The sequence below is a fragment of the Hemitrygon akajei genome, unplaced genomic scaffold (genome assembly GCF_048418815.1).
Source record: "Hemitrygon akajei unplaced genomic scaffold, sHemAka1.3 Scf000045, whole genome shotgun sequence".
NCBI classification, from domain to species: Eukaryota; Metazoa; Chordata; class Chondrichthyes; order Myliobatiformes; family Dasyatidae; genus Hemitrygon; species Hemitrygon akajei.
In genome coordinates, this window is record NW_027331931.1 from 4,329,987 (window position 1) to 4,354,635 (window position 24,649).

The window sequence follows — 24,649 nt, forward strand, 5'->3', positions numbered from 1 at the left end:
AGCGGGTTGGCGGTGGGATCGGGATCGGGATCGGGTTCCCATTCCCATTCCCACCCTCGCCCCTTAGGGCAGGAAGCCGGGGACGGATTATACTCTGCGGGGCGACACCAACAATTTCCTTTCGGTGAGTATTGAAACAGGTCCGGAGCGGGGAGGTCCCGAATTCAAACAAGAGAACTGGAGAATAAAAGGTGGGGGTGGGGAGGGAGAGAGAAACGGGGACGGGATGAACTTTCCCGAACTGGCGGCCTCGCCTCGCTTCCTTCACAGAATCTGCCGGGGTCGGTCCGGGTTGTGAGACCTTCACACCGAACCGTCTGAGATGAGCCACCGCTCAGCCCCAGTTGTTCTGGTCCTGTTAGCAGGATGACGTAAACATATTTCCATATTGTTACTGACAGAGATTTGTGTTCCGTGTGTTAACTGAATGTACTTGCCTGTGATGCTGCCACAAATCAGTGTTTCTCTGTCCCCGTACCTTCCCGTACTTGTGCACTTGGCAATAAATTCAACAGGACCTGAGAGAACTCAGTGAGGTTTGATTAGTGATGATTATGTTGCCTGATTTACTGAGGCTGCGGGAAGTATAGAGCGAGTCCATGGGGAGGCTGGTTTCCATGATGTGTTCAGCTGTGTTCAGTTCTCTGCTGTTTCTGGAAGCCAACAGAAGAAAGTAGCTGTACGAAGGTGTGAGATATCCGGATGGGATACGTTTTATGGTGTGTTGATGAAATTTGGTGATGCTAAAGTTCTTATTTGATCTACTGCTGTCATTTTAGAATCATTTCTACAGTAGTGTGTACTATTAATTCAGTACCTGTGTTTTGCTGGAGGACCATCAGGGATTGTTCTTGATCCCTTTTCCTACCTGATTCGATCTGCTCGTTCCCTGCCCATCCTGTTCAGTCTTGTCCAGACTGTATCCCATCAGCTCAATGATATCTATCAGCAATCTTTCTTCTAACCTTTGTTTTCATTGTGAAGTAGAAGATAGCGGATTCAAGGGATATGGGGAGAGGGCAGGAACGGGGTACTGATTGTGTGTGATCAGCAATGATCACATTGAATGGCGGTGCTGGCTAAAGGTCTACTCCTGCACCTACTGTCTATTGTCTATAGTTATTCCTGTTTAACCTCACTGTTTTCCAGGAATTGTGTATTATTTTTTGTTAATTGAGGTTACATTGGTACAGAACATGGCAGGGTAAACACAGCCATTTGAGTTTTAGCTTCACTGTTACAAAATATTGCAGTGTTAATCTTTGTCATAACAATTTCAATATAATATGTTATGAGTTCCAGTGTTTCCTTTTCCATTTATTTTTGGTGAGTTACTTCCTCCGTTTCCAGGGTAACAGCCAGCCAGAGCTGGAAGAAGAGTTGCACATTTTATCCCTCTGTGTTCACCACCTCTCAGCGTACAGACAGTGGCCTCAGGAACAAATGCAACAGAATGACAGTGGGAGGAAAGGATGCTGTGAGCATTTACTGTATGGGATGTGTTTACATCAGGGTTAGAAGGAACTGAAAACTGACAAATTGCTGGGGTGGGGTGAGGTGGCATTTACAGAAATCTGTTGAACAGTTTGGGGTGCCCCAAACATTTTGCAACCAAATAATATATGTGCATTGAAGTAGACACAAAAAACTAATTTTGTAGGAAATGTAAAGCAAGGAGGATATACTGGAATCACTCAGCTGATCTGGCAGGATCTTGGACAGTCCCATTTCTGAAACTGGGTCTTCCACAATTTCTCCTTTCATAGATGTAGCCTGAAGTACTGAGTTCCCAGAGTTTTCTATTTTGTGATTTTTCACTAAAACTGCTTTGTTCCTGCTACACTGTGGAGAAACATGGAAGCCAATTCTGCAGGGTGAGATCCCACACAGCAATGATATAGTGATCAAACGTGCTCAGTTTAGCTGCTGATACAAGCTGAAGTGTGTCTGCATCCTCTCACAATCTACAGACCAGAGAACCAGCCTGAGCACTGGCCAAGGCAGAGAGTCATTAGGTTCCAGTTCTACCTTAGTCTGTGAATAGGAAATGGTAGGAACACAACAGCAAATTGACAATGCCAGAGCATCCTAGGAGAGTCTGTGTGTGGGTTATAATATTGGGATGGAGTCTCTGTGAATATAGAACTGTCAGTATACGGGCTTCAGTCCAGATAGATAACTCTACAAACATCAAAACATCCGAGAGGAGTCTGTATGTGGGTTATACTGTAATATTCATCTGGTGACTCTGAGGATATGGAACTGACAGTATACAGGTTGGTAATTCTGCAGCTGGGATCAGAACTTCCTGAGTCTGCAGTGAAGCTGACGTCTCGGGTGGTTAGACGTTGGTTATGGGGAAATCACCAACTACACCACCCAGAGGGACGTCAAGCCTCTCAAGTATTCTGGAGATTTTTGAAGAGGTAACTATGGGGATAGGTGAAGTTGGGCAGTGATGTTGTCTGTATGGACTTTGCTAAGGTCTGTAACAAGATTCCACATGGCAGCTGATCTGGAAGATTAGTTGACATGGGACTCATGGGGAACTGAAGAGGTGGATTCAGACCAGGCTCGATGACAGGAAGCAGAGGGTGATGGTTGAAGATGGATCTAGCGAGTGGAGGCCTGTGATGATTGAAATGCGTGTGTCACAATTGAGACCTTTGTAATTCATTATTCATGCCATTGGTTTGTATATGAATGTACGTAGCATGGTTAGCAAGTTTGACACAAAATTCGGGAGTCTGCTTTATATTGCAACAGGTTACTTTGTATTTCAAAGGGACCTTGGGTCTGTTATGGAGATGGACTGAGGAATGACAAATGGTTTTCCATGTGGGCAAGTAAAAGATGGTGCATTTTGGACAGTCAGACCAGAGTGGGACTGGTATAGTGAATGGGAGGGCATGGAGTGTCGTGGAACAGAGTGACCTGGGAGTACAATTGCACAGTTCACTGAAAGTGGACGTGCAAGTATAGAGGCTGGAAACGAAGTCTTTAATCATTCTGGCCTTCATCAGTTAGGGCATTGCATTTTGGATTGTGGACAATATATTGTAGTCATATAAATAGTTGGTGTGGCTGCGCAGAGTATTATGAATAGTTGTGTTCACGCTACTGTAGGAAAGTTATTATCAATCCAGAGAGGGAGCAGGATGGGGGAAATAGCCCATTCACATTGGGGAACGGACATGCAGGGCTCGTCTGTGGAAATGTCTGAGTCCACAGTGGTGTCGAGCAGAGAAATTCACCACTTTTCGGGTCAAACACTGGCAGACTGTTGAGCTGCAAGTGGGGCCAATGGTCTGGGCAAAGTGGACTGAAGTGGTGTTGGGGGCAAGGATGGACCAGTGTTGGGTCTTTCTGAATGACAGGATGGGCTGAGCGGCCTGTTCCTTTCTTGTTGTCTGTGTGTTTAAAGAAAAGAATAACCAGACCCTTCTTGGGCCTGCAGGATGTCCCAGTGTGTGTTCTAGGGACCAGTACTTAGAGCCCAGTTGTTCCCAAACTGTGTCAACAATTTGGCTGAGAGACCAAATTCGACATTTCCAAGTCTGCTCTTGGGAAAAAAAGTATATTTACACATTGTTATTGACACAAAATGTGTATTTTTGATTATTGACAGAGCATACATATTTGTATATTGGTAATGACATAAAACTTGTATTTCTATATTGATAATGATACAGAACTGTATAATTTCTGTTCTGTGAGTTATCTGAATGTACTTGCCTGTGATGCTTCTGCAAATCAGTGTTTCTCTGTACCTGTACCTTCCTGTACATGCACACTTGACAATAAATTCAACAGTACGTGAGACAACTAAGTGAGATTTGATTAGTGATGATCATCTTGGCAGCTCAGTAGGTCAATTATAGAGATAATACACTGTTAAATACAAGACCGTTAACAGTGTCAATTGGCAGAGGGATCTCAGAAACCAAGTTCATCACACCCTGAAAGTGGCTACACAGATTAACAGGGTGGTTAAGAAGGCAATTGGCATGCTTGTCTATTAGTGAAGATATTACATTCAAAATTCAGGAAGTTATGTTGCATAACTTATAAAACACGAGTTAGGCACATCTAAAGTATTTCATACAGTTCTGGTTGTCTCATTCCAGGAAGGATGTCAATGGCCCTGGAAGGAGTGCAGGAGAGGTTTACCAGGATATTGCCTGGATTAGAGGGCATGAGCTATTACGAGAGGTTGGACAAGCTTGGGTTGTTTTCTCCGGAGTGGCGCAGGCCAGGGTGAGATGATTGAGATTCATAAGGTTATGAGACACATAGATAGAGTAGACACAGAATATCTTTTTACCCGGGGTAGAAATGTCCAATACAAGATGCCATGCATTTATAGTGAGAGTGTAACTTGAACTTGCCTGGGGTGATGCTAGTGGCAGACAGACTGGGGACTTTTAAGAGATATTTAGATCAGCACATGAATGTGAGGAAAATGGAAGGATATGGACATTGTTCTGGCAGAAGAGATTAGTTTAGTTGGCCATTTCATTAATTGAATAGATTGAGCACAGCATTGAGGGCCTGTTCCTGTGCTGTACTGTTCTATGTTCTGTGTTTCTTGTCAAAAGGTTTCGGGGTTATGGAGGCAAAAGGAGTGAGTGGGAACAACAGGTCAGCTGGAGCCCAATGTGGGAAATGTGAGATCACCCACTTCTGTAGGACAAACCAAAATCCTGAGTGTGTTTAAATTGAGAGGGACTGAGGTGCAGTGGGTAGGGAGGGAGGTCAAAGGTACATTGTATTTATTGTAAGAGTTATTGGGTATAAGAGTGAAAATGACCTTAACAATTATTTTGGTTTGGTTGATATTATACCTGGGATATGGTGTAAAATCTGGCTCCTCATGCTAACACGGGTTATACGGACCAAAGGACAAACTGCCGGAGGAACTCAGTGGGCCGGGCAGCATCTGTGGAGGGAAATGGACCATCAAAATTTTGGGCCGAGACCCTCCCTCTGGACTGAGAGTGGATGGGAAATAGTCAGAGAAAAGAGGTGAGGGCTGGGGATGAGGCAGGAGCTGGGGAGTGAGAGGTGGATACAGGTGAGGGGGGAGGTGAGAAGGTTGAAATAGTGACAGGAGTGGGAGGTGAGTAGTTGGGGCAACACGGGGCTGCAGAAGATGGAAATTAATTCCATAGAGGATTAACAAAGAGGTTAGAGAGTATTTGTTACAGAGAATGCAATGAAGATTCACCAAACTGATCCCTGGCATGGTGGGGTCGTCATTTGAAGAAAGATCAAATGCAAAAACACCTTCATTTAGAGATTTGAGAACTGAGAGGTGAACACATTGAAATGCACAACATAATTACTGGTTGAACCATGATCCCAGGTTCTGAAAAAGGGGGTGGGGTGGACTGTCCGAGACTGAGATGAGGGGAGATGTCTCCACTTAGAGGGTGGTGAATGTCTGTAAATCCCCACCACAGAGGGCGGTGAAGACTCGGCAATCGTCCTCACATAAAAATGAGGTCGACAGATGTGTGGAGACCGAAGGGATCGAGGAAATGAGGATCCGGCAGAAATATGGCTGAGATGGGAGAGCAGCTGCCATCTTGTTGTTGGTAGGAGGGGCTGAATGGCCACCTCCTGCTGTTTCTCACTTGATGTTTCAGATGCTGGAGTCAAAGCAACACGTACAAACAAGCTGGATGAACTCAGCAGGTCGAGCAGCATCCGTGGAAACGAGCAGTCAACGGTTCGGGCCAGAACCCTTCATCAGGACTGAAGAGGGAGCAGGCAGAGGCCCTATTAAGATGGTGGGGGGAGGGTGGGAAGGAGAAGGCTAGTAGATGCCAGGTGAAAAACCAGGAAGTGGAAAGATAAATGGGTGGGGGAGGGAAAGCAGGGAAGGGATAGGCAGGAAAGGTGAAGAAGGAATAGGGAATAGCACACTGGGCAGTAGAAGGAGGTGGAACCATGAGGGAGTGATAGGCAGCTGGACAAGGGGACAGAGTCAAACTGGGATGGGAATTACAGGAAGTTGGAGAATCCGATGTTCATACCAAGGGGCTGGAGACTACCCAGACGGTATATGAGGTGTTGCTCCTCCAACCTGAGTTTAGCCTCATCATGGCAGTAGAGGAGGCCATGTGTGGACATACCAGAATGGGAATGTGAAGCAGAGTTGAAGTGGGTGGCAACCGGGAGATCCTGTCTGTTGTGGCAGACAGAGCGGAGGTGCTTGGCGAAGCGGACCCCCAATCTGCGTTGGCTATCACCGATGTGGAGGAGCCGCACCGGGAGCACCGGGTGCAATAGATGACCCCAACAGACTCACCAGTGAATTGTTGCCTCACCTGGAAGGACTGTTTGGGGCCCTGAATGGTGGTAAGAGAGGAGGTGTAGGGACAGTTGTAGCACTTACGCTTGCAGGGATAAGTACCAGGTGGGAGATCTGTGGGGAGGGTCGTGTGGACCAGGGAGTCATGGAGCGAACGATCCCTGCGAAAAGCAGAGAGGGGTAGAGAGGGAAAGATGTGCTTAGTGGTGGGGTCCTGTTGAAGGTGGAGGAAGTTGCAGAGGATAATATGCTGGATCCAGAGGCTGACGGGGTGGTAGTTGAGGACAAGGGGAACTCGGTCCCTGTTGTGGTGACGAGAAGATGGGGTGAGGGCCGAAGTGCGGGAAATGGAGGAGGTGTTGGTGAGGACATCATTGATGTTGGCAGAAGTGAAACCGCGATCTTTGAAGAAAGAGGGCATTTGAGATGTCCTGGAATGGAAAGCCTCATCCTGGGAGCAGATGCGGCAGAGACAGAGGAACTGGGAACAGGGAATAGCATTTTTACATTTGGCAGGGTGGGAAGGGGTATAATCAAGGTAGTTATGGGAGTCATTGGGTTTATAGAAGATGTCAGTGGACAGTCTGTCTCCAGAGATGGAGACCGAGGATCGAGAAAGGGGAGAGAAATGTCCGAAATGGACTAAATGAATTTGAGGGCTGGGTGAAAGTTAGAGGCAAAGTAGATGAAATTGATGAGCTCAGCCTGGGTGCAGGAAGCAGCATTAATTTAGTGGTCAATGTAGCGAAGGAAAAGTTGGGGAGCAGTACCAGTATAGATTTGAAGCATAGACTGTTCCACATAACCCACGAAGAGGCAGGCATAGCTGGGGCCCATGCGAGTGCCCATAGCTGAACCCTTGGTCTGAAGAAAGTGGGAAGAGCCAAAAGAGAAGTTATTGTGTGAGTACCAGTTCCACCAACTGGAGGAGTGTGGTGGTGGTGGGAAACTGGTGAGGTCTATTGTCCAGAAAGTAGCGGAGGGCTTTGAGGCCTTCTTGATGGGGAATGGAAGTGTATAAGGATTGGACATCCATAGTGAAAATGAGGTGCTCAGGACCGGGGAACTGGAAGTTATTGAAGAGGTGGAGGGCATGAGATGTAGAGAGCCTGGAGCCTCTGGCTGTCAAGCAGAGGTCGGCCTAGGACACTTCCCACTGCAACCCACCCTCAATTTACACAAACCCGAGATCAGCCCCTTCCTCACTGCCGCCCGATCAGGAGTACCGCCGGCGACAGCTGGGGTGGGCACCGCGCTTGTGCTTTGCAGGAGGTCCCCGCGGCACCATCCGGGGCTGGAGGTCACAAGGTCAGAGTGTTTGGCTGCCCGGTTCCTTCACTGTGACACCCCGAACTCCACATCAACTCCATCCAAACCACCTAGGGCGAACTTCAGTAACCAACAAACCATAATTGCTCTCAGTGATCAGTGATCTGAATGATTCACTCACTTTGAGAGGAAGGGATACCTACAGTCGACATTGTCAAAGTGTTTAGTTTCCCAGGAGACAAAGACCAGGGATGAGAGGGGTTCTGTTACCTGATGCAATCTGTGTTTATCCTGCTGGCAATTCCAGTTTACATCAATAAAACTGTTGTTTATGAAAATCCTAAACAACAAGACACTGCACCGACTGAAGACACTCCATCCCAAAGCAGATCACCCTGGACAGTCCTCCCCTCTGATGACGCATTGATCACTTTGCGCATGCTCACATTCCCGGATGGGCGGTGTTTTCCTTTGTATTCTTTGTTGAATCTGTTTTGGGATCGAAAAAAAATGCCCCCGGGCAGGGAGCTGGGGGATGGGGAAGACATAAATTTCCCATCGGTGAGTATTGAAACCAGTCCCGAGTGAGGAGGTCTGATGCAGGGCAGTGAGTCCTGTTAACTCACTCGAACTGGTGGCCTTCGCCTGCCTTCCTGGACGGAACCTGCTGGAGTCAGTCCGGGTTGTGGGACCTTCACCCCAAACCGCCTTGGATGAGCTGATGCTCAGCCCTTGTTATTCTGCTCCTCGGGAGGGGTGAGGATGAGGCGATGATGCTGGGAACACACCCGTCTTTCGTCCGTTTGGACAAGGCTGTGAGATCTACATCTGACATGTCCTTTCATTGTGGGCGGGGAATATTTCTCCTGACTCCATTCCACTCTTCCCACCGGTCGAAATGCAGCCAAAGTTTCTGGGTATATTACCCATTTGTGTGAGAATTTAGTCTTTTCTATTTTTCTGAGCTACTCAAAAATGTGTACACTTCAATTAAGCCTCCCTCCAGAAGTCCCAGTCTATCTGATATTTCCCCAAAATGAAAATGAGGATCTGGTTTATTGTCACGGGAGACCCTCCACCAGTCACAGGATCCTGTGTCCCCCTCTCATTTTACCGCAGATCTGCAGCATCTGCAGGTTTCATTTCAGCCCCGCCACCCCCTGCACTGATGATGTAGCAATCACTTTGCGCATGCTCACTGTTCCTAAACAGGTGGTGGTTTCCTTTCTATTCTGTGTTGGGATAGTCTGCGGGATCAGGATTGGGAGAGGACCATCGCCCCTGGGGCAGTGAGCCGGAGGAAGAATCACCAGCACAGATTGAATTAAATGCACACAAGGCAGGGTAAAAGGAGCCATTACAATTTTAATTTCATTGTTACAGAATGTTGCCGCATTACTCTTGGTCTTAATTAAACTCACAGTACATGATGTAGAGCTTTGTTATTTGCTTTTTCCGTTATCTTTGGTGAGCCGTTATTCAGTAACAGCCCAAGAAGGAGTGCTGCATGTTTTTTTTTAATTGTCTGATCACTACCCCTCAGTAAAAGAGACAAGTCACCTCAGGAGGAGATGTAAGAGATTGACAGTGATGTGGGGAGGTATTGGGGATGGATGTTGTGAACATTGATGTATGGACTGTATTGGAATGAAGAGAAAACTAATGAATATGGGCATTGCATTTCAGCAAAACATCACAAGCATTGTGAAATCAGTTGATGTTTGTGCATTGTTTAAAATAAAAAAAAGAGAACTTACTGGAAATTCTGGGAACACCTCCAGCCTCCCAGATAACCACATCTGCACCAGGTGCACCAAGCAGCAACTCCTCAGAGAATGTGTTAAGGAATTGGAGATGCAGCTCAATGTCATTTGCCTCATAAGGGATTTTGAGGAAGTTCAAATTAAAAATTATCAGAGTACCTTTAAAACTAATCAGTAAACTCCAAGACCTGAACTTAATACATCCTTGTGCAATTGGATACTGGATTTCCTCACTTGTAGACCCCACTCCATTCAGATTGGCAAAAACATCTCCTCCATAAGCTCCATCAGCACAGGAGTACCACAGGGATGTGTACGTATAACCATATAACAACCACAGTACAGAAACAGGCCATCTTGGCCCTTCTAGTCCGTGCGAAACGCTTACTCTCACCTAGTCCCACTGGCCCACACTCAGTCCATGATCCTCCATTCCTTTCCTGTCCATATACCTATCCAAATTTACTTTAAATGACAATACCGAACCTGCCTCTACCACTTCTACTGGAAGCTCGTTTCACACAGCTACCACTCTCTGAGTAAAGACATTCCCACTCGTGTTACCCTTAAACTTATGCCCCCTAATTCTCAACTCATGTCCTCTTGTTTGAATCTCCCCTATTCTCAATGGAAAAAGCCTATCCATGTCAACTCTGTCTATCCCTCTCATAATTTTAAATACATCATCAAATCCCCCCTCAACCTTCTTTGCTCCAAAGAATAAAGACCTAACTTGTTCAGCCTTTCCCTGTAACTTAGGTGCTGAAATCCAGGTAACATTCTAGTTAATCTTCTCTGTACTCTCTATTTTGTTGATATCTTTCCTATAATTTGTTGACCAGAACTGTACACAATACTCCACATTTGGCCTTACCAATGCCTTGTACAATTTTAACATTACATCTGTTACGAACCCCGTAACTGGGTCACTTACCAGCAAAGATAAAGAGGTCCGTTGAAGTCTGATACTATTTTAACAGTATTTATTAGTAAAAATACACGAAAATAATATCAATGCAAATTTACAAATATACGTCATCAATACTAAACCTAAAAGTGCGGATATAATAATAATCAATAAGAAATAAGCTCTATCGTTGTCTAGGGGATAATGAATTGTCCGATGGAAATCTAAAGTTCACTCAGTTCATGCAGGCTGCAGCCGTTGGGGACCGCTGTGTTGCAATTGTTGGAGAGAGAGAGAGAGAGATTTGGAGAAAAACTTGCCGGCTTTCCTTTATGATTTCGATCCATCAGGAGTCTCATTGTCGTGGCCGTTCACTTGTGGCCTCTCCTTTAGCTAAACCGTTCTTCCGTGATGAGCGCGCCACCCCAGGCAAAGGGAGGACGCATACGAGCCCCCACCGGCTTTCGCTATCAAACGCTGTCACGGGATTTCTAGCATTTCTCCTGGTGCGTCTCAAAGGGTTGTTCCCCAGACCCTCTTTTATCCTTACTCACGGGGTTTCAGATGTCAATCAGGTTGGGATGATGCAATCCCTCAAACAGACCACTCTGGTTGTCCCCTGAGGGGTTTCAATGAATAGTACAGTACTCAATACACAATTCCGTCTCCAAGAGACAATGGCCGTTATCAGTGGTTCCGTTCCGCTGAGGCCAGGACACATTCCAAACCTTGTGTATTCTGAGTGTTTCTCTCTCATTTCCTGGGTCCCAGACCCGAATTAATAGCGATCTTGCGATTCTCAAAAAGGAGGAGGCAACTTTGTACCCTTCGGCCCCTCAGAGTTGCTTCACATTCATAACACATCCCAACACCTATCCTCAATGCTCTGATTTATAAAGGCCAGCATACCAAAAGCTTTCTTCACCACCCTATCCACATGAGATTCCACCTTCAGGGAACTATGCACCATTATTCCTAGATCACTCTGTTCTACTGCATTCTTCAATGCCCTGCCATTTACCATGTATGTCTTATTTGGAATATTCCGACCAAAATGTAGCACCTCACACTTATTAAACTCCATCTGCCATTGTTCAGCCCACTCTTCTAACTGGCCTAAATCTCTCTGCAAGCTTTGAAAACCTACTTCATAATCCACAACACCACCAACCTTAGTATCATCGGCATACTTACTAATCCAATTTACCACCCCATCATCCAGATCATTAATGTATATGACAAACAATATTGGACCCAGTACAGATCCCTGAGTCACACCACCAGTCACTGGCCTCCAACCTGACGGTTATCCATCACTACTCTCTGGCATCTCCCATCCAGCCACTGTTGAATCCATTTTACTACTTCAATATTAATACCTAACAATTGAACCTTCCTAACTAACCTTCCATGCGGAACCCTGTCAAAGGCCTTACTGACGTCCATATAGACAACATCCACTGCTTTACCCTCGTAAACTTTACTCGTAACCTCCTCAAAAAATTCAATGTTTTGTCCAACATGACCTTCCACACACAAATCCATGTTGACTGTTCCTAATCCGACCCTGTCTATCCAGATAATTCTATGTGCCATCTCTAAGCGTACTTCCCATTAATTTACCCACCACTGATGTCAAACTGACAGGCCTATAATTGCTAGGTTTACTCTTAGAACCCTTTTTAAACAATGGAACCACATGAGCAATACACCAATCCTGCGGCACCATCCCCGTTTCTAATGACATTTGAAATATTTCTGTCAGAGCCCCTGCTATTTCTACACTAACTTCCCTCAAGGTTCTAGGGAATATTCTGTCAGGACACAGAGATTTGTCCACTTTTATATTCCTTACAAGCGCCAGTACTTCCTCCTCTTTAATCGTCATAACTTCCCTACTTGTTTCCCTTACCTTTCACAATTCAATATCCTTCTCCTTAGTGAATACCGAAGAAAAGAAATTATTCAAAATCTCAATCTCTTTCAGCTCCACACATAGCTGTCCACCCTGATTCTCTAGGGACCAATTTTATCCCTCACTATTCTTTTGCTATTAATATAACTGTGGAAACCCTTTGGATTTATTTTCATATTACTTGCCAAAGCAACCTCGTATCTTCTTTTAGCTTTTCTAATTTCTTTCTTAAGATTCTTCTTACATTCTTTATATTCCTCGAGCACCTCATATACTCCATGCTGCCTATATTTATTGTAGATCTCTCTTTTTCCTAACCAATTTTCCAATATCCCTTGAAAACCATGGCTCTCTCAAACTTTTAACCTTTCATTTCAACCTAATGGGAACATAGGTTCCATACCCTCAAAATTTCACCTTTAAATGACCTCCATTTCTCTATTACATTCTTCCCATAAAACAATTGTCCACATCCACTCCTTCTAAATCCTTTTGCATCTCCTCAAAGTTAGCCTTTCTCCAATCAAAAATCTCAACCCTGGCTCCAGCCCTATCCTTCTCCATAATTATATTGAAACTTAGCCCCCGGTCTCCTCGCTTTACGCCCGTGACTGTGTAGCTAAGTATGGCTCCACCACCATATGTAAGTTTGCTGATGACACCTCTGTTGTGGGCTGTATCAGAAGGGATGTTGAATCAGCATACAGGAAGGAGACTGAAAACTTGGCTGAGTGGTGTAATAACAACAACTTATCACTCAGTATCAATAAGACCAGAAAACTGAATGTAGAATTCAGGAGAGGGAAGCCAGAGGTACCTGAGCCAGTACCCATTGGAGAATCAGAGTTGGAGGGGGTCAGTAACTTTAAATTCTTGGGAGTCACTCTCAGAGGTCCTGTCCTGGACCCTTCATAAAAATATAATTGCGAAGAGAGTACAACAGTGCCTCTACTTCCTCAGGCATCTGGAGATTCAGTATGTCATCAAAACTTTGGCAAACCTCTTTAGATGTGTGGTGGAAACTCTGCTGACTGGCTGCATTATGGACTGGTCAAGGAACACCAATGCCGTAGAGCAGAAAATACTACAAAAGGTAGTGAATTTGGTCCAGGATGTCATGGGTAAAGCTCTCTCAACCATTGAGCATATCTACATAAAATGTTGCAGTAGAAAGGCAGCATCCATCATCAAAGATCTTCACCGCCCAGGCAATGTACTTTTCTCGCTGCTGCCATCAGGTAGAAGGTACAGGTGCCTCAGGACACGCAACACCAGGTTCCAGAACAGTTACTATCCTACAAACATTTGGATATGAATGTACAAGGCTTGACCAGTAAGTTCGCTGATGACACAAAATTAGTGGATGGTGTTCATGGTGAAGATTATCGTAGCTTATAGGGGATCTAAATGGGCAGAGGAGTGGTAAATAGATTGCAAATCCAACACGAGCAGCAACGGTTTCATGTAGAGGTTGGTGATTATGTGGAGGGAATTGCCAGAGGGAGTGGATGAGACAGACCCAATTGTATAATTCCAGAAGCAGTTTGAATGTGTAGATAGAATGAAGAGGCCAGGAGGGAAATGGGCCCATCACAGGAAATTGTGACCATCTCGGTGAGCACTGTGGTCAGCATTGTCTCAATGGGCTGAAAGGTCTGAATCTGTGCTCTGTTGCTCTGTAACTTTAACAGTATATGCACTGAACAGACATACAGACATGGTGTGGGAGTTGATATTAACAGGGAATGTTTTGTCCCTAAGCCAACAGATGCTCTGATACAGGGGATGGCGATACTGTTATTTGCAAATACTGTAATCGTACTCTCTCTGACTCACTGTCTGCTTGTTTGTAATTCAGGGCAGCACCAGCAGGTGGAGCTTTCCTGCACCAGGACCAAAGTGGAAACAAGACAACGACAATCAACAATCATCAGTCAGACTCAGAATGGACAAAGGTATGATCACTGGGATCATTATAACTAAAGTTCGGTCATGTTGGCGCACACTAGTACAGATGAAGAAACTTACTTAACTGGGCACAGAAAACTCTCATCAAGCAGTGTTATTGATCCCACTGGTAAAACAGCCTTGAGTCATTGGTCATTCCAACAGTTTCAGCGCAGGGACCTGACACCGGTAATAGTCGAATCACTCCACTCACCATGTAAAACTTCACCTGAGTGAAAGGAGCAGGACTCCTGAATTTTCCCGGCCTATAATTTCCTGGATTACTCAGATCAACAATCCCGCACCTAATTAATTGATATGTAGTAACATGAGAACGGTTTAAATATACTCGTAAAAATGATCATTGGGCTCTCTTCCAGGAAAGATTGGGCTGTAGAGAAGAAAAGGTGTATATCTGAACTGAACAGGGACTGATAAGCTATGGGTGGTGTTAGTAGTCTGCGTGGTTGTGCAGACAGATGTTGTTAAACCTACATATAAAGTTGAAATCAGACAAGTTTATTCCAGACAGGTAGGGATTAGACTATGAGGAGAAATTGTACTGCCTGGGACTGTATTTGCTGTAATTTAGAAGAATGAGTGAAGATCTTATAGAGACATAAAATTATGAAAGGGATAGCTAAGATAGAGGCAGTAAATTTGTTCCACTGGTAGTTGAGATTATAACTCGGGGGCATAGCCTTCAAAATCCAATGGAGTTTATTTAGGATAGAGATGCGGAGGAACTGTTATTCCCAGAGTGGTGAATCTGTGGAGATTTCTGCCCAATGAAGCAATGGAAGCTACCTCAGTAAATATTCTTAAGACAAAGTTGGATAGATTTTTGCAAAGTAGGGGAAATAGGTTTATCGGGAAAGTCGGGTAAATGGAGATGAGTCCATGATCACTATGAATTATTGAATGGTGGAGCCGGCTCGGTGGACTAGATGGTCTACACCTGCTCCTATTTCTTATATCAGGAAGTAACAGGTTGAACATGGTGTGACTAATGTTTGGAGATGCGTATATTTCAATTGAAGGACTACGGTAGGACAGCCGGATAAGCTGAGGGAATAGATCAGTGCGCGGAATTCTAACATTCGAGCCATCAGTGTGACTTGGTTGTAGGAATGACAGGACTGACAGTTGAATGTTCCGATGTTCCGTTGTTCTATACGTGAAAGCGTGGAAGGGATGAAAGGGGGAAATTTGGCACTGCTAGCCGGGAAATGTAGCACGGCACTACTCAGCGATGACAAACTGAAGAATTCATCTAGTGAGGCTTTATAGGGAGAACTGAGGAAAAAGAAATGTATAACCATGTCAAATTGATTATTTTATAGACCAATAAACAGTCTGCGTGGTATAGAAAGATTTGTATACTGTTGCAAGAAAGATAAGTTTGTGATAGTAGGTGATTTAAACCTTCACATTTTGGCGGGGTCTCCCATACAGTAAATGGCTGGGTAGGACGGAGTTAGTCAAATGTGTTCAGAAGATTTTCCTTCATCAGCACACAGAAGTGCTAACTGGAGAGAGAGTGATACAGGAGCTCCTGTGAGGGAAATGAGACAGTGCAGGTGACAGAAGTGTTGTGGAGGGGAACACTTTCCATCCAGTGATTGCAAAGTGATTACAGTCACGGTAATTATGGAAAAGGATAGACCTGGTCCTCGGGGTGAGAATTCAAAATCGGAGAGAAGTCATCTTTGATGGTATCAGAAATATCTGGCAAGTGGGCATTGGAGTGGTTGTTTGATCAAAAGGTTGTTCTTGGTCAGTGGGAGCCCATCAAAAGTGTAATCTGAGAGCACAGAATCTGCATGGTCCTGTCAAAATAAAAGGCAAGGAAACTATGTTTAGAGATCCTTGGTTTTCGAGAGAAATTTTGGCCCTGTTTCTGACACAGGAGGGGTTCATTACAACTAATGGCAGGTTTGAACATATGAAATACTTACAGACTATTAGAGATGCAATTGAACACTAAAGACATTAACTAGGATGGATAAAATAAGTCATGAGTTTGCTCTAGAACACAGGGTGAAGCGGCATCATTAGAGTTTCTAGAGATGTACTACGAGCAGAAGGAGAGGAAGAAAAAAATGACCCTCTGGAAGGTCAGACTGGTACTTCACGAGTGGAGCCAAACGAGGTGGAAGAGATCTTATAAAGATGTTTTCCCTCTGTAGTTACTCGGGAGATGTACACAGAGTCCGTACAAGTGAGGCAAAGCAGCAGTGAGGTCACAGACACTATACAGATTAGAGAAGAGGAGGTGTTGCTGTCCTGAGGCGAACTGGGGTGAATACAACCCCTGGGCTGACGAGCTGTACCCTCGGGACTGATGGGAGTTTAGTGCAGACATTCCTGTGGCCTAGCTAATATTTAACTGCTTCCAAGTGCAGGTTTCCCCCATGAGAGGTAATTAGAGAAATCCTGGTGAACATAAAACAAGGAATGGTTTATCTCTGGAAATTTTCATTTTGCTCACCGAATAGCTCTGCGCCAAACAGACGAAACCAGTTGTAGATTCTCGACCCTGGTCGATACAGAGATTTAACTAATCAGTGGCAGACTGTAAATTCAATATAAACTGTTGAATCCAATTGTCATCACTTGAACAGGAACAGTTTCTCATCCAAGTTGCTGATCTGAAAGTGATGAGTAGGGATGATAGATACCCAGATCTCTCTGAATGCCCATTGAAACGACATCATCTCGTTTAATTTGTGTTTCTTCTGGATCTGTTTCAAGATGGTGCCGTGTTGCGAGCTCAGTTCCACTTTATAATGCAAATTTCTGCGATTTCCTTCGTTTTTTTTGTTCAAGTAGCTGATAGTCACATCCGATATGATAGCTAAGTTATATGGCTGTCCTGTTGTTCAAACCATTTATTATAAATTACTGTAAGTTGCATATTTAGACAGAGACATTGCACATTTAAACGGAAACGTAACGTAAAGATTTTTACTCATTTATATGAGGAATGTAAGTAATAAATTCAATTCAATTCAATTCAAATCCTTTTAGCGCAGCTCTCCCTAGAGATTTCCTCAGACGTGTCTGTATTTGATGAATGGAGACCACCCAGCTCCCCAGGATGTTACAATGCGCTGCTTCCTGTGATGGTGTAAGTCCTGACGCAGACTTATCCATCACCCCACCCGAGACCACATCTGTTAGAAAGAAATACGTGCTGGTGAAGGCAACTAATTGGAAATTGGTCCACATTTGATATGTACAAACCTTCATTATTTGTGAGATGCCTGTTCCATTCTTGTTTAGAAATTATAACAGGTATTTGCACACTTTTGCTTCTTTGAGAGGGTGGTGCACAACATTACTATCGGACAGCAGGCCGCTATTCGAACTGCACAATGCGATCTCCTATTAGGGTCTAAAGAGCGTGACTTTCCTGTCGCTGTCGGTTAGCTTTTGTATTAAATTAATACTCTTTAATGTCCCATTTTAAATTATCGAGTATCCTGTCCTTGACACACAGGGTGAATTCAGGTTTAGTTATTTTTATTCCCCTGCATTTTCTCTGCCTCTCAGCTACATTTTCCGGCTGAAGTTTGTTCCGCCTGCATCTGCATAGAACATAGCAGAGTACAGACCATTCGGGCCACTATATTGTGCCAAACCCATACCCTATTGTCAATCCAACCCATCTATCCCACATAGCCCACTGATTTTCCTTTACACGTATGCAGTTTAAGACATTTACTAATGTCTCTGATGTACGTATCTATCCCTAACCTCACCCCCTTCTGGTGCTTCCTTTGTCCTTATCTCACTGTGTGCAGAGAAAAAGATGTGCCTTTGACATCACGCATATTCTTCCTCCCAGTCACCCTGAACGTGAACCGTCTCACAATAGGTTTGTCGATCTTAGGTGAAAGAAGGACGCTCGTTGCCCACATTCTGTGCCTCTCATTATTGATTGCACCTCCGTCAAATCTTACTTATGCCCATTCGTTCAAAAACCAAAAGCTGACGCTCGCTCGAAACGTCTTTCCAAGGTATTTTCTCTGCACGTTGTAACATCGTGAGAAATTTCTTCTGCTCTCTTTCTAAAGCTTCTTTATCCTTCCTATCATGGGCCGAGCAGAACTCCACATATCGTTTAATCAGTGTTTTATAGAGGTGCAACATTACCTCGCGGCTCCTAAACTAATTCCCCCATATAACGAAGGCCAACACAGCACACACATTCCTAACTACTATTAGAATTGCGAGACAACATTGAGGAACATGACTTCACGTGGCTTCACGTGACTGTGAATCGCGTTCGGTGGTGTTAAGCGGGTGTTACATCTTGCCCACCGGTGACCTTCAAACTAGAGGAAGAAGGAATACCTTACACCTCCTTTGGTACTGTCGTCACGATACCCATTAAGGTGATATTTTGCCCAAAATGCAGTAAGTAACTGTTCTGAGCTTAGTTTACAATTACGGTGCTAAAATCTATAATTCGTTGAGTGTCCTTGACGTGGTTTCTGACCTCTGGTGATTTCAGAATGACACATTATCTCCTTAAGGTAGAAAGTGGTGATCCGGGCTGATATTCCACAAATGATGTTCAGACTCTATCCCTGGGTGTCAGTCCCGCTGAACACCCATTTCTACTCCCCTCTTATACATGAACCCGGTATTCTGGAAACTCAATGGGATCATAACCTCAAATTCTGACGTCTGTCTTAGGGATGTATCTTATGTTGTAATCTCTGCACATAATGTAGATCTGAGATGCTGGTACTAGCTGGTCAATTTACATTCTGAGGCGGGGTTCTCCTTCACGTGTTGTGGGTCTGTGCACGCACCTTGTATGCGCGGTGGGCAGACCAGGGATTTGTATAATGAATGCAGAGACTCTGAGATATGGAGTCACCCGGACTTACGGTGTGACTTCTGAACCACCGGGACTATTGCAAAATCGATGCGCACGTGCCTCCAAATCACTTTAATAGCCTGAAGAAGCGTATGGTCACACCGTCGGGCAGTGTGATTTGTGTTTATTATTGTGAACTCGGAAACGGAGCAGCTCCATTGCCATTCGAGTTGACCTCCCACAGTAGAGCTACCACCCCTGGGTTGTGGGGACGCATGCATCCGTGGGATGGTGCGGTGAAGAGGGTAGGTATGGAACACAGCCCGTTTTCGGGTGAAAAGAATCGGACGTGAAGTGTGATAAGTTTTCAATGGCCTGGGAGTAAGTACTCTGTTGTCCCTTTGTAACATACGGAGTCTGAAGGCAGAGACTGTCTTCAATTCAAACATCAGCCGTATAGCCAAAGGTTTGCTCGAAGTTTGTGGTCCAGCACATGGTCAAGACTGGAGCATACAGGGAAGTGATGGGGATGGCCAAAACTGAAGAGGGATGGGACGGGGCGGAATGGAATGTGATAGGATAGTGGACATGACAGGCAGTGATGTGATTAATGCGGGAGGAAAGCCAGTTAGGATGGGAGGTGGGCTCCATGAGGTCCCAGAATTCAGGTCACTAACAGAGTCTGTTGGGATTTCAATTGTCTGCAAAGGAACAAAAAGCTTCTGAATTAGACTAAATGAAATATTCTGGATCCAGATTTGTAACCTGTGACTGGCCTTTCAATGAGCTTGTGCGGGCCGCGGACTGGGATGAGCAGAGACATTGGCAGGTTGCAAAAGTTGCAGATGAACCTCACTCTCAAGAACAACCTGAACCAGGCCGGGAACTGGTCAGCGAGTGGGGGATGATGGGAAATACAGAGAGGAACTGCAGAGGTTGTGCTGAACTTTTTATGATTGAAAACATTTTCTGGGCGGATTCCTTTGTATACTTCTCAAGGTATTTCATGATATCCCATTACAACCGCCGGAGAGATGTTCTTTGTTCAATGAATTCCAAGCTGTGAACTTGATCTCCACTTTACTCTGTGAGCTCCACCCCGATGCTGCCTGGAGGTGGAATGAATTCAGCTTAATCCTTTCCTGGAACAAAAGGATCATATTCCACTGAACTTGGACCAATTCCTTCAATTGCTTTCTAAAAATAGCTTCTCTCAACAAATCTAGTGGCAGAGAACTTGAGTCAAATATGAGTACTCTTTGTGAAAGGCGAAAGTAAGGAGGTAGGAGACTGTGGATTTTCGGCGGATAGGTCACCTCGGCACTGACCCTGTGCCAATTTAACCCGATCCATGTCAGATGTTCTCCATTTCTCCATCTGAATCCGGTCTCCGCCCGACACTGAACCCGAATCGCTCGGTCTCTGCCCGACCATATGCGGCTCTACTTGTTACTCTCCCGCTGTCACACACACTCTCCCTTTCTTTTTTCACTCTCTCTGTCTCTGTCTCAATTGCCCATTCTTTCTCCGTCTCTGTTTTTCCTTGGCGTTCCCTCTTTTACCACCACCTCTTTCTCTCTTTCTCTCTCTTTCAATTCTTAATACATTTATCACTCTCTCTTTCTATCATTCACCGTGCAACTATCTCAATTATCTCTATTATTTCTCATCCACCCATACCCTTCCAGCTCTCCCTCCCGCCCTCCTTCCATCTCTCTGGGAGAGGTTAGTCCATTGCTGGTTAGTGACCGGCCTGGTGCCACCTCTGCCCGGGACAGTCTGCCCTTTGATCATTTCGGGCAATGGTTAAAAATGTCACTATGCCGTGCACCCAGACTATCAACATCCCGTTCGCTAATCTGGACTAAACGCGATAAAGAAAGAATTCCTCTGGAGGAAGTTTCACGGTCGGTTATAATAAGCACATGCATTTGTAAAGATGGGCGATCAGAAAGCCTCTGAGCGGCTTTGTGCTGGGAAATGCTATCCCCAGTGGGATGAGCTGCCAGAGGAAGAAATGGAGGCAAATACTTCCAAAATATTTAAACGTTTATTCGACATGCGCAGTAAATATTTCTAGGGATATGGCCCAATCAGTGGTTTTACGGACGAATTCAGGTGGTCTCATGCTCGTCAGGGCACGTTTGGGAAGGGCCGGATTCTGTGCTCTGGGTCTGTCGAATAACTACCAATATGATTCGGTTCTCGTGCCTCGAGCGGTAGACAGATAGAGAGAAAGATGGACAAACACGCAAACAAAATTCAAAAAACAAGCAAACAAACAAATCAATAAATAGATGGACCGACCGATAGATAAATAAGTAAATAAATAAATAGATAAATTAAAATCCGTCGAAATTTCTGTTACTGTGAATAGCTAAGCGAGTAAAAGATGACCTGATTTCCAAAAGGCATAAAGTTAAAGACTTTTTAAGAATTAACTTTTAAGAATTTTTAATTAAGAAATTAAAGACACTTTCTTTAATATTTTAAGCAAGATTACCTTTTTTTGTATTTCCATCTTTTACGGTTTCAAAATAACAAAAAAGGAAAAGGGCCCGAAGCAAAGATTTGGGCACCCTGCATGGTCAGTACTTAGTAACACCCTTTTTGGCAAGAAACACAGCTTGTAAACGCTTTTTGTAGCCAGCTAATAGTCTTTCAATACTTCTGTGGGTATTTTTGCCCATGCTTCCTTGCAAAAGGCTTCTAGTTTTGTGAGATGTTTGGCTACCTTGCATGCACTGCTGGGAACGTAGAAGATTTGGGGGAGATTTGACAGAGGTCTGCAAAACCATGAGGTGTACAGGTAGGGTAGATAGGTAGAGGGACGGGGAGAGTGAGCGTTAGCTCAGGGGATAGAGCGGAGTGAGGCTTCCACTTTTAATCAGCATACCACTACACCCCCCACAGACACTCGTGCTCATTTTCAATCAGTGCGTCAATCCCTTTTTGACTGCCTATTTAACGTATGTGGTATTTTCAATGACAACGCAGTCCCTTCCTCTGGCCATTTGGAAATAATAACTTTTAAGAGAAAAACACTCCACAGTTATTTCCGACGGGGTGCGGATCAACAACCATTGCTTGTGAAATGAAACCGACTGTTAGCCGTGGATGGGGGGGGGGGGGGGGTGGTTTCTTGTGACAACAGTGTATAGAAAATAGTATACTTTCTAATAGTAAATACTATTTAATAGTAAATAGTAAAAGAAGTATATTTTTTTCGACTATATATATATATATATATATATATATATATATATATAGTCGAATGTGTTTGGTTTAATTTCAGCAGAAATGCGGCTCCCTGTACCTGAACAGGTGAGGGAGGTTTGAGCTGAAACTCTATCCATGTCAGGCAGACTTTCTTACACAGAGGGCGGAGTTCAGACCTTCCCAGAACCCGGGCTGGATCAAATCCGCAGCCTGGGACACGCTGTGTTAAACAGAGAAACTCCGCCCCACTGGTTGTGATGAAAGAAAAAGGAGAGATCCACACGGAAATCCGGACAGAAAGGTTAATGCAGCCTGTTTGTTTCCCTCTTTAGGGTTGCTACATTGATCCCACTTCCACCTCCTCCCGCTATCAGACCCGTCCTGAGCCGGTGAGAGTTAGCGTGACCCGGACTGCGGCAGTCCCGCTCTACCCCGGCTCACCCGGCCCTGTCCATCTGTAATGAGCGACGGACACATCACAGCCGAGTGGCCTCGGGAGCAGCAGCTCAGACTCAACTCTCCGTACAGGGTGAGCACACCGATGCAGGACCATTGTCGGTCACCGGGATGTCAGACTGTGATTTCCCGGGACCACACTGAACGCCGTCCGGTTACAACATCAGAGGTAAGTGTTGTCTATGATTCCGCACAACGGTTCAGCGTTTAAAGCGAGACTATGTTTTAGTCGAGATTGAGAGTGAGTTTTGTGGGAGAAGGGAGTCCTGACATGTTCATGTAAACGAGTCAATTACTATCCAAATGGATTAAGAGAACCAAGAGTGGTTACTACTGAGTGCAAGCAGAAGAAATCTCTCACCCCGGTAGTGACATATGAAATAGCCCACGGGGCAGTGACCCGTCACTGATCTCTCTCAAACAAGAGAAAACTGCAAATGTTGGAAATCCCAGCAACACACAAAATGTTGGAGGAACTCTACTGGCCAGGCAGCAGCCTTGGAAAAAAAAGTACGGTTACCTTGGAGGTCACAGGTAATGTTCTTTACATTGTGCCATTGGTTCTACCGCTGTTCCCTGTAGCAGAAAGCGTTAAACTTCCATCACATTTGAACGACAGTGTTTTGACGAACCGGTTTGGATTTGATTTCAGTGGAATGGCCGCTCCCTGTTCTGAGGAATGTGCTCTTTAAACACAGACCCTGAGCTCCGAGCCTCACAGAACAACAAACCGCACCTTCCAAATCAGTCAATCATCTACCCTCCTCCCCTTTCCATTCCAGTCCTGAGGAAGGGACTGGGTCCGGAATGCCGACTGTTTACAGCCATCCATAGATGCTGCCTGACCTGCTGAGTTCCCCCAGCACTGTGTGTGTTGCCATGGTTACGAGAGATACGTGTGGGGCAGTAGGCGGGGTTATTTGTAAGAAACCATGCACAGTATTCACACTCTCAGGAAATCTTGGGGAATTGAGTTGCGAATAATTCAGCTTCTGGTATTTATTTTGGATCTTTATTTCCAACCAACCAGGTGCCTCTGCATTGATTCAGCGATCAAGGACATCAATGTTTTTTTTGTTTGTTTTTTCGAGCCACTTCTGGCGTCTGTGCTTTTTTGTGTTCCTACTGTTAGAATTTTTTGAGAATGTGATTAAATACATTGATGAAGGAAGAGCAGTAGATGTAGTGTAAATAGATTTCTGCAAGGCATTTGATAAGGTCTGCCATGCAAGGCTTATTGAGAACGTAAGGAGGCATGGGATCCAAGGTGACATTGCTTTGTGGACCCAGAACTGGCTTGCCCACAGAAGGCAAAGCGTGGTTGTAGATGGGTCATATTCTACATGGAGGCTGGTGACCAGTGGTATGCCTCAGGGATCTGTTCTGGGACCCTTGCTCTTGTGATTTTTATAAATGACCTGGATGACGAAGTGGAAGGATGGGTTAGTAAGTTTGCTGATGACACAACGATTGGGGTGTTGTGGATAGTGTGGAGGGCTGTGAGAGTTTACAGCGGGACATTGATAGGATGCAGAACAGGGCTGAGAAGTGGCAGATAGAGTTCAAGACGATTAAGTGTGAGGTGGTTCATTTTGTTAGGTCAAATATGATGACAGACTGCAGTATTAATGGTAAGACTCTTGGCAGTGTGGAGGATCAGAAGGATCTTGGTGTCCGAGTCCATAGGACACTCAAAACAGCTGCTCAGGTTGACTTCGTGGTTAAGAAGGCGTACAGTGCATTGACCTTCATCAATCGTGGAATTGAATTTAGGAGCCAAGAGGTAATGTTACAGTTATATAGGACCCTGTTCAGAACCCGCTTGGAGTACTGTGCTCTGTACCTCACTACAGGAAGGATGTGGAACCCATAGAAAGGATGCAAAGCAGAGTTCCAAGGATGTTGCCTGGATTGGGGAGCATGCCTCATGAAAACAGGTTGAGTGAACTTGGCCTTTTCTCCTTGGAGCGACGGAGGATGAGAGTTGACCTGATAGAGATGTATACGATGGCGAGAGGCATTGATC

General features: G+C 44.9%; 1 protein-coding gene across 1 annotated transcript in view; it reads left to right on the forward strand.

The window, feature by feature from the left end:
- LOC140720621 (NACHT, LRR and PYD domains-containing protein 3-like) overlaps window positions 1-24,649 on the forward strand; it is a 57,495-nt gene continuing 32,846 nt past the window's right edge. Inside the window, exons 1-3 of the mRNA XM_073035453.1 lie at window positions 1-124; window positions 14,029-14,125; window positions 22,500-22,792. The gene's annotated coding sequence lies outside the window, so the exon portion shown is untranslated. The remainder of the gene's footprint in view (window positions 125-14,028; window positions 14,126-22,499; window positions 22,793-24,649) is intronic.